The sequence below is a fragment of the Crotalus tigris genome, unplaced genomic scaffold (genome assembly GCF_016545835.1).
Source record: "Crotalus tigris isolate CLP2741 ecotype Arizona unplaced genomic scaffold, ASM1654583v1 scf7180000020463.618913, whole genome shotgun sequence".
Classification (NCBI taxonomy): domain Eukaryota; kingdom Metazoa; phylum Chordata; class Lepidosauria; order Squamata; family Viperidae; genus Crotalus; species Crotalus tigris.
The window spans coordinates 386,481-397,730 of record NW_024098031.1 but is presented as its reverse complement, the minus strand read 5'-3'; positions in this window follow the sequence as shown (position 1 = coordinate 397,730).

Genomic DNA, 11,250 nt, shown 5'->3' with positions numbered 1-11,250 from the left:
ACTCTCTTATGGACCCAAGGGGGGAGAAATGTTAAGGATGCTGCTTATAATTTCTCTAATAGACTTTACCCCTCCCCAACAGAGATTGTTAATGCTGCTGGGGTTGGAGTTGGGGAAGTAGCTTTGTGCTTCATTTTAATTTGGCCAGAGAGAAAACAAAATTCTGGGTTGTGGACTGCTTCCCACAATCAGTGTTGTAACTGATTGCTTCTTCTAATTTATCTTAATGATTTTTTTTTTTTTGCCTTATGGCTTTGTGATCACATGCATACATACATACATACTTAATTCAGACATATTTTGCATGGATGAATGGATGAATGAATGGCAGGGTACAATAAAAGGAAGAAAAAGGCAACTTTGACAAATAGCCTGTGTTTTCCCAGAATCTCTTCTTATCAAAGCTCTGCCTTCACAAAGTACAAGCAAGTTTGAGCCACTGTTTTCATAAGTAAATTGAAGCTTTCTGTGAGATTTGGCACTTTGAAATTACTTTTTACTTTTATTTTTTTCTAAAGAGCATGTGTACAAGGGGAGCCGAGAGGAATTAAATGGAGTGATTGACAAACTCATAAGGAACTATCAGAAGCTCTCCAATTGGAATTCTCTGGTGAAGGGGAAGGATGGGGAGGCTTACATTGGCTGCATAGTCATCTAAAGCAATGTTTCTCAACCTCAGCAATTTTATGAGGTGTGAGCTTCAAGTCCCTTGCTGGCTGGAGAATTCTGGAAATTGAAGTTCACACCTCTTAAAGCTGCTGAGGTTGAGAAACACTAATCTAAATACAAGATATTTTTTTTGTAAAAAGCCAACAATTATGAAACTAGTTCAAGTCTAATTAAAAAGCACCTTTTTTCTTGAACCTGTCATAGATAATGTCTAGCAGACAATAAAAGGAATTGATGAATCTTCAACACAGATCTCTAAAAACCTCCGCTTACATAAAGAATCCTACAGATGTGAAATTTGCAGGTCTAGAAAGCTTGTCCAAGATTACAATTACATCTCATTCTCCCTCAGTCTGAAAAGAACCATAAAGGCAGCACAATTTTTTTTTAAATCAGAATTAAAGGATATTGTTCCAGAAACTTTGCACAGCTTTCTCTGAAAACGGTCAACCTGCTTCAGACAGACCTGTGCTTGCCAATACTTCTATTCTGTTAAAAGTATTTTTATAATTTCCTATATTAGACAATGAAAAGTTTCAAGGCTGAGTCAAGAGCTAATGTCTCATTCAGTACAAATGAAAATAAACTAGTTTCTGAAACACCAAACTGAACTCAAACGAATGCTATGATCAACATGTATCTCCATGTATCTTCGTGGAGAATATTTCCTTTCTTTTATACCTTTCAGTCTTCCTAGAGTTGAGTAAATCTTCAACTTTCTAATAGTAGTAGTATTTTGCAATGTACATTGTTTAATTTAGTTTGCATTTTTATTCAGTAGGTTGCTTTCAACTCTAGGAAATTATTTATTTATTTGTTTGTTTATTTATTTGTTTGTTTGTTTGTATTGCTCCTTTATTATTTTTACAAATAACTCAAGGCGGCAATTCCTCCTTTTATTTTCCCACAACGACAACCCTGTGGGGTGGGTTGGACTGAAAGAGACTGACTGGGCCAAGGTCACCCATCTGGCTTTCATGACTAAGACAGTACTTGAACTTATGGTCTCTTGCCTTCTAGCCTGGTGACTTAACCGACTGATGAGTTTTCAAGGGTGTACACAGCATTCAATGCACAAAGTATTCCATGGATCACTTTGGGAAGTCTGATGCATGCAGGTTTGAGATGATTTGAAATGAGATGGATGGTACTGACATCCTGCTAAGAAGTGCTTTGGGGAGAGAAAAAAGAGGGGGGGAGCCAACAGAGAAGTTTCTTTGGTGATGCAACATGCCAATGACAGCAGTAGAAAAAAAATGCTTTGGCTACTCTTAGTTTCTTGCCTACTGTCATTGGTAGCCAATACAGTCAGGCCAAGCCAGATCTCAAGAACATCTGTGCGGAGGTAAATCTTTGCAAGATGGCAGGTACCAACATCTCAGTCAAAGCCCCACCCTGTGGCATGTGTGTGCCCACATACTTATGGAAGCTGTGGGCTTTTAACACCATATCATGTCTAGAGTCTTGCAGATTTTGACACCTTCATTCCTCCTCCCCCATGCCCATCTATACCTGAAACTAAGGTGTATGCATGAAAGTTTTACTTCTTGTGATAAATTGTCGTGAGCTAAAAGGATTATTGATTTGCACCCAATTTTATGTGTATATTGTATTAATAATAAATAAAAGTAATAATAACTCACTAAAGAAAACTATTAATATTAAAGAGTAAACCTCCTCCTCGTCCTTGAATTCCTTGTCTTTTTAAACACTGTTAAAAGGTGCAGAGTGAGCTGGAATTGTCTACTTGTTCGCTGTCTTTACCTTTGCTTCCTAGTTTCCATGGTAACTGTCACTGATTTCAGATGAAGCTGTGTGTTTGTTCTCTACCACAAGGATGCATCCATGGCAGTGAGTGATGGGGCATCCACAAAGCCAGAAAGGATGTGGGTGGCAGCTACAAAAATGCATATAAAAGCAATTATGCATATTTGTAATTACAAAAATACAGTGTTACGCAAGCTAGATGCAACATTCATGAGAAAACAGTGTGTACCAGCCAACTACATGTTTTTATATGGGCTTTAAAAAAAACTAGAAAGTGATGAAAGATAAGCAACTTAGAATGGAAAATGAAGTTTACCTTTTGCATACTTTTCCCTATTGGGAATGTTTAATATATGTATTTTACTGTACATACATGAGGAATCATATCAAAAAAATTCCTAATGGTGCAAATTTGGCATCGAGTTTGTGTCAAACAAATTTTTCTGCCATCTCCTGTTGCTAGTGCCATGGTTAATCCATTAACAAGCAATTGGTCAAAGTGGCAGGGTTCTTTAAAAGCTGGATATGTGGTATTTTTATCGTATTATTTTGTATTTTATTTTAGAGAATATATCAGTCCCAGAACATCTATTTTATAACTAACTGGTACATCTAAATAATAGCTTTTTAAATTTCTGTGATTCACAATGAAAAGAACATGTTATAAAATCTAAAAAGTCATTCTCACATACCATTACAATACTAATCCACAAGCCATAATAATAAATATAATCTTAAAAATACGTTGTACGCAATAGTCTGGCAATTAGGCATACAGTTCTGTCTGTTTGGCAGCTTTCCAATAACATTGGAAATAACATTTTTGAAAACAACTTTAACTGATTTTTTGTTAAGTATTAGGTAGCCAGAACTTCTCATTATATGTTAGTATGTTGTTTTTTTAAAGTTTTCTGAATAATGCCTTAATCATAGAAGATAGCTGATAAAAATTCTCTTAAAAGTATATATTTTTTTAAAAAATACACTATAAATAGAGCTAGTGCATTTGCAATATCTAGAATGTACAGTTGTAAATGAGGAAGGAGAGAGGAGTTAAATTTGTGTAACACATAAATTTTAACTGGTCAAAATTCACAAGGTTTTTAGTACATAAAGGTGGTTTGCCCCTTCAGAAGTTTTAGTTGCTGTTGAATGTATATACTATGTTGAAAGAAATCTTTCAGGTAGTCACCATTACTGAACGAATCAAACTTTTTTTACATAACTTCCAGAAGCTGAGTGCATTGTCATCAGACATATATTGTTTCAGAATGATTGTGTGCATTTTGGTGGAATGATCTTCTGGATCATGTTAATATTCGTTTTTCAGAGTTTAAGAGTTAATGATAAGACAACGTTTATTTTCTGTGTACACAATGGCACTACTACCACTCTTGAGTGAGTAGGATTTCTTTAATTTTACATAGTATTCATCTCATGTGGAGTTAATGCAGAGTCCGCAAAGCATCTGATGCTTTTATAAAAATGACAAAAGCAGTATCTTTCATTCACGCATTGCAACATATACAAAACAGGTGGAGCTTGTTGCACAACAGTGCAATACAATTTGTTCTCCTTTGACATATCGTGCAGAGGCCTCTGGATTATTGGAATGAATTGAATAAAATGAATAAATGCAAAATGAAGTTTCTAGCTCAGAATTTCTCTTTTTTCCAAATGATTATTGGTTTTCCTGTGATCAGCATTATTCAGATGCTAACAAGATGACAATGCTTTTGCCCAATAGATGAGGAAGCCAACTTGTTGCATAAGAGAATGAAAATCAAGGCCCAGCATTTTATTACTGCTGCTGATGTCATTATAGAAAGTTTAACAAGCCCCTGATGAAGCCTGCAAGAACTTAACTGAGTCTTTCTTTATAAAACAAGGTCATCCAATGAGTTTGCATTATGATTGTCTCACTTGATTGTTTTATGTATGATATTCTAAAGATAGATCTTTATCTGAAAATAACCACTTGATTGAAAATTCACTTCAAGGTAACCAGTTTTCAATGGACTAATTAGATAACCCATGTCCAGACCATAGAAGAACATCTTCAAAAAAAGTGGGCAAATACTCAAGCTTCAATTAATTGAGGTAAAATATCACACTAGTGTGGGAAAGCTTCCACATGGTCCTGTGAAACATTCTGGTGGCATAAGGGGCTGCTGAGAATAGTTGCTTCCTTTCTCATCCTGTCAACATTACCAACAGCAAAAACTTGGCTCCCATGTTTTTCAGAAGCCATGTAATAAATTTGAATATTTTATATACTCGTGTTCATTTTATATAATAAACATAAAAATAATATTTTAACAGTTAAAACTTTTTGTTTATGAATATGAATAACTCATCTACAATGAAAGATCACTTCACCTAGCTATCCAAAATTAAATAATTAGACATAAAAATGATAAAAATACACATAATCTCTGTCCAAATAAATTTCTTCTGGCTTATTTATGTTTATCTTGTTTTCTGGTGAAAAATTTAAACTGGCATATTTAATGTCTGCTATTCAAAGCATACACTAATGGTATCAGGCTGAGTTAGAGAGGGTGTCTTAGGACCACCTATGAGCTTTAACATGGAGAAAGAATTTGGAGCTTAAATTCCAACTAAGCTACTATTCTTGTTTCTAAACACAGTTCCTTAAAATTTAGAGGACAAACCATTAGTGTTTCAAAATGGTTTATCAAGCAGTAAATGGAATTGAAGCTATGAGGCAGTGCCTGCAAATCATTACTGCATTTGGATCTAATTTAGCAATACAGTATAGCAAAAGTTGTATAAGATGTATGGCTAAAATAATTCTGAAATGCCTGCTATCAAAGTTTACTGTTGTTAATTTTATCTTTTTGGCTACTGCTATGCAGGAATTTTCTAAATTCTAAATAAGGATTAAGACATAAATGTCAGAATGCCCACATATAAAAATTCATTTATATGGTTTTACAGTCCTTCAGATGGTAAAAGCTGCTGGGAAAATGTAAATGGCTGGAAAATGACATTGTAAATGTCAAAGAACATGCAAAAATAATTCAGCGGGGAGACACTAGCAAATGCCAAAGAATGAATTTCTTCTTTTGAAAATAACCTGTCACTAAAGAGGTTGAAGAATAGATTGACTCTCTCTGTAATTTAATGGAAAGCAGATATTTGGAATTTTGGAATCAACTTCAGTTTTTCCATAGCAAGTTCTTTCCTAACAAAGTTCATGAAGTCAAAACACTGCAAAGACTTTTTAATAAAATTACTATATATTTAACACGCCACATGCTTAAATGCATATGCAAATATCCAAAGAGTTGTCAAAACTGTGTGTCTCTAGTCCACCCGATAGCCAGGTCTATTATCTAGCTAAGCAGAATTACTTGATTTGCAATTAGCTCAAGACATACAAGAAGATGACCTGCCCAAGGTGCCAGTTTGTTTTGTGCATTAAATAGAGGAAGGAGTCTTATCTTCCTTGAGTTTTTAAAATGTCTTAGTAGCAAATAAACAAATATTTTCAATACTTCTTGACAAGGTGAGCATAGCTTGTATATTTAAAAGTTGCAGTTGGGAATGGGCTAAATTTTATACACAGAGTGGGATGCCCAGAATGTCACATCTAGTTCCATGTATGCTCACCGAGCTTTACAATTTTGATTCCAAGAAAGCAGTTTCATCTCCTACATGGCATGGATTTCTCAGGAAAACAATGTAAATAAGTGCATGTGAGTTTTCTGTGCAGAGGTAATAATCTTGTTCCATCAAGCTAAAATAGCTTGCTAGATCCTTTCTGATACATAAATTTTGTGGAGAAAGTAAGCCCAGATACTTTAATTACTTATATCTCAGAGGACCTCTCATGGACTATGAATGCTAACATGCTTGTGAAGAAGGCAGAGAAGAGGCTGTACTTCCTGAGAATGCTCAGGAAGATAAATTTATCTCAGCATCTACTTCTGTCCTACTATCACAGCACCATTGAGAGTGTCCTGACATACAGCATTCTTGCTTGGTATGGAAGTAGCTCTGTAGTGGACAAAAAAGCTCTACAGAGAATCATTAAAACTGCCCAGAATATTATCAGATTTCAGCTGGGCAACATCTTCGAATCTCGTTGTTTGAGGAAGTTGTATAACATTCTCAGGGACTCTTCCCATCCTGCTTACAATCTTTTTGGACTGTTGCCTTCTGGCAGAAGATACAGAATGATTAAAACTCGGACCACACGTTTTCTGAATAGTCTTTGGGTGTCAAGTAAATTTCGTTGTATGTGTACACTGTGTATACACATACAATGACAATAAAGTTTATTTATTTTAATTGTCTGAGTTTAGCAACTGCTTTTTAAGTTTCTGAATTATGACTTAACTGAATTTAGATCCATAGTGCTTAAAGATCCTAGGCTAAAAACCAGGAGATTGTGAATTTTAATCCTACCTCAGGCACAAAGCTAGCTGAAAGATTTTGGGCCAATCACCTTCAATCCAAAGGCAGCACTTGCAAGCCGCTTTTGAAAAATGATGCCAAACACAATATTATATTAAATGATGTTCTAGATAGCTTTATAGTACTATCATCACTACCCTTCCAAGTACTATAAATATTTCTTGGGACGATTGGCTTTGAAGAAAAAAAGTGGGGACAAAAGAAGAATTTGTTAAATGTATGATTATTCTGACACCACTAAAACATCAAAGGTGCTTTTTCAAAAGGCAACTGCACTCGGGGTTTTTTTTGTTTTTTGTTTTGTTTGAGGAAGACGTTTTGCTTCTAATCTAAGAAACTTCATTGGTTCTTTCAGGATGGTGGGGCAATGGAAGGATTAATTCCAACAGGATGGGGGGGTTGGAAGGATGATATTTCTTTGCAATCATGTCCTCCAGAACTCTCAGGGAGAGTGCTAACAACCAGATGACTGCAAAGAAATATGATCCTTCCAGTCACCCCCCCCCCTCACCATCCTGTCAGAACTAATCCTTCCATCGCCCTCACCATCCTGCCAAAACTGATGAAGTGTCTTGGATGAGAAGCAAAATGTCTTCCTTAAAGAAAAAACAGTCCAGTTGCCATTTGAAAAAGCACCTTTGAGACAACTATGACCTGGATGACTGAGAATCTTCACAGAATAAAATGTCAAGATACTGTTGCTCCTATGATCATTTGCGTGCATGCCCATAGCATACTCAGGATGTCATTTACTTAATACAACATGTCATTAGTCACAGAAAAGAACTTGTGGGGTAGGCCAACACAACCCTTTTTACAATCAGAACTTGAGATGATTATCAGATCTTTATAACACAGATTATAAGGAACAAGGTTGGCTGTTCACTTATCTCCAAGAAGTTTCTATAAAACAATAGCTCCATCTACTGACCAATGGAAAGGTAATCCCAATGCAATTTTATATACTGCCTTGCCATTTCACCAATGTAATTTGAGTAAGGCTTACAGCTTTACTTTTACATTTTACTTTTACATTCTACCAAACAGGAAACAGCGTTTGAAAATGGGAAAGGACACATAAAGATTTTAATAAACAGTGTTGGGAGATGAACATTCAATACAGATTATCCCTTGCTATTAGTAAACACAGTAAAAATAATTCTAGGGTATCTAATAAGCAGTGTCTTTTTGCTGGACTCCCATATATATCCTAGATTATTAGTTTTTTCTTCCTTTCAATCATGTTTGACTCTCAGAAACAGCCTGAACAAGTCCCTGCAGTTTTCTTGACAAGGTTTTCATAAGTTATTTGCCATTGCCTGCTTCTAAGGGCTGAGAAAAAGTGATAGGCTTGAGGTCACCCAACTGGCTTTATGCCCAAGAAAGGACTAGAACTCACAATCTTCCAGTTTCTAGACAGATGTCTTAACCACAACATCTGTTAAAATATTACTAAGCAATAAATACCACCACCACCAGTTTTTAAACAAGGTGACTAATTTTTTTAACTTTAGTACTCATACTAAACAAATCTAATAAGGAGCCAAGAAGAAATAAACACACGACTAATTTTATTCTGCCTCTTCACTTACAAACATGGTGGGCATAGAAGAAAAATAAAACTAAAATAAGACTTTATTTGGAATTGGTGCTTATGAAGCATTTGATAATGACAATGACAATGATATCTGCCCGGAGGGTGTCAAACCAGTCAGTTTGACAAGAGCAGAATCACAATGCAAATCCCATCCCTCTTGTATTTGCATTGTGACATTGCACACATATCTAAAATGGATGTAGATTGTGCTATCACAGTATAATGTTCCTTTTGTCATTTTTGACAAAAGCAGCTAAAGCTGCAGATGCCTATAAAAGGAGATGCCCATACAGATGGTTTTGAATGCTCTATTTCAGATTTTGCTTTTAATTAAATGCAATTAAAAGGATTTAAGACCACAAGCTGAAAAGCAAAACTTCCTGTGTAGTGGTAGATCTCAACAGATGGTCTTTGAAAATGTATGACCTTGCAGAATAATGATTTAAGTATCTTTGGCACTTTCTGTTAATTGAGCAACTAAGTAGTTGACATAGCAGTTGGCAATCTCTAGTCATTTGTGGCCAATCCTGAAAAAGTGAAGTAGGATTAGACCCGGTTAAGAGTTTGATTGCAAGGAACGCCAAGGCTATTGATTAGACTGAAAAGTTTTTTAAAAAACTTTTTTCAGTGTAAGAGCTGAAATCGGTGAGACAGGAATAGCACTGTTTAAACCAGACATAACTGTTATGAACATGAAGCAGATGCATTTCAGTCTCAAGGCTGCAAAGTAAGGACTCAGAGTCTATTGACTCAAAAGGATGAGAGGCAAAGTCTTAAGATTTAAGATGGATGGATGGATGGATGGATGGATGGATGGATGGATGGATGGATACAGCTTGGTTTCTAAATTGTACTTTTGTTATTTTTATTCTGTAATTATTTTATTTCCACCATAATTACATATCACTTATGCCTTAATTACACATTTTAATTCTCTTCATGATCTTCCTTTTTCTTTTCTTTTCTGCCCTATCATGGTTCATTTGCTCTGGTTTGTCCATCTACTTTGTTCTTAATATTTCTATTATTACAATTTATCTTTCATGTAAAACTGTTTTAACACACTATCCTTTTCTAATCCATTTTATCCATATAAAAATTGCTTTGCCTATTTCAAACAGTCAGGTAGGAAAAAAGAGTCTCCCCTACCTGGTAAGACATGGTGTTCTATACAAAGCATACCTTTTATGTCGAGAGCTTCTTCCCTCACATTGAATGCGTAGTTTCAACTTATGAGAAAGAGGCATTCTTGGGACCTTAATGATCAAAAGATTGATATATTTTTCAAACTATAAGGACATTTTAAAAGCCATCAACACTACTACAGTCAGAGACCGATTTTCATAAACTGAGCTGAGAGGAGCAAACTCATGACAATTTGTTATCTGCTAATAGATGCATTAGGTTGAACTGTAATTTTGGCTTTTATATTCTGAGGCAGGCCCTCTTTCCATTCTGCTTAAGAACAGTGAAATTGCCCTGTAAGAAATAGAGCCACAGCTGTTCAGCATCCAAGTCATGTAGCAAACATGCTTCCATCAATCACTTCAAAGCCCCAGAACAAATTTAGTAACTTCTATATTTCCATTACTGGTATTCAACATTCCTGAATATTGGACAATTTCATTTAATTGATAGCTATATTTTTAGCTGCTCTTTGAAGATGACTATTTTTGGCAGCATACCTTTTGTTATCATTGCAGCAGCATCTTCCTTTTAGGGCGGGGATGGATAAACATTTTGCAATCTTTGGAATACCCCTTAGATCTTGCCGGACAGATTTGCAAATGTCCTGCTCCTCGTCACCTACAAGGGCAAATATAGTTGACTCTACATAGCCAGTACCAAACATGTGTTCTGATTAAACCTGCTGATGGCTTATTTCAGCATCAGTTAAGCAAATATGGTATTGATTATTTTAATTCACTGTATGCAGTATCAAGGGAAGGAAGCTGAATGGACTTGCTTTACTTTTCCATTGATGAACTGGGACCATATCTTCCCAGAAGAGAAACACCCACAGAAAACAATGATTCAAAAAAAAAATGCTAGCAGAGATTGGACCTTTGAAGGAAGTCACATAGGAGAAAATTACAGCTACCTTTTGATAAGATATTGCAAGAATTATTGATCCTAGCAAGCAATTTCATTACTTGCATCCTTTTTGGAGATGGTCTGTGATAACGTTTGTTTGTTTGTGTCCACCTTTACAATTTTTACAAACAGCTCAAGGCAGCAAACATATCCAGCACCCTTTTCTCCTCCTATTTTCCCCACAATAACAACTGTGTGAGATGGTTAGGCTGGCCAAAGGTCACCCAGGTGGCTTTCATGGACAAGGAACTTATAGTCACCCACTATCTTGCCTGGTGCCTTAACCACTAGGCCAAACTCTTCGATTCTTGATTCCTTTAAGAAAGAAGTTTTAACTATGAGTTTAATAATTTGACTCCTAAAATCAGAACATACAACTAAAAGATGATCAGAGTGTTAATTTTAGAAACTTTTGAATGGACTGAGGATCCAAATAGTCTTGAATTAAGACCTTGAAATTAAACATGAGAATCCTTACCATGGGAAACAGTTTATGTTTATCCATTTGGGGGGGGGGACCAATAATATAACTTTGAAGATTGAATACAAGATTGGAAGGAAATAAATGCATTAATGCATCCACTGAGAGATTTATTAATATTGGGCTCAGAAATTCATTTTAAAGTTATGTATTATAAATAAACTAGATGATGTCACAGAAGTCTGATTAGAAAAGACTA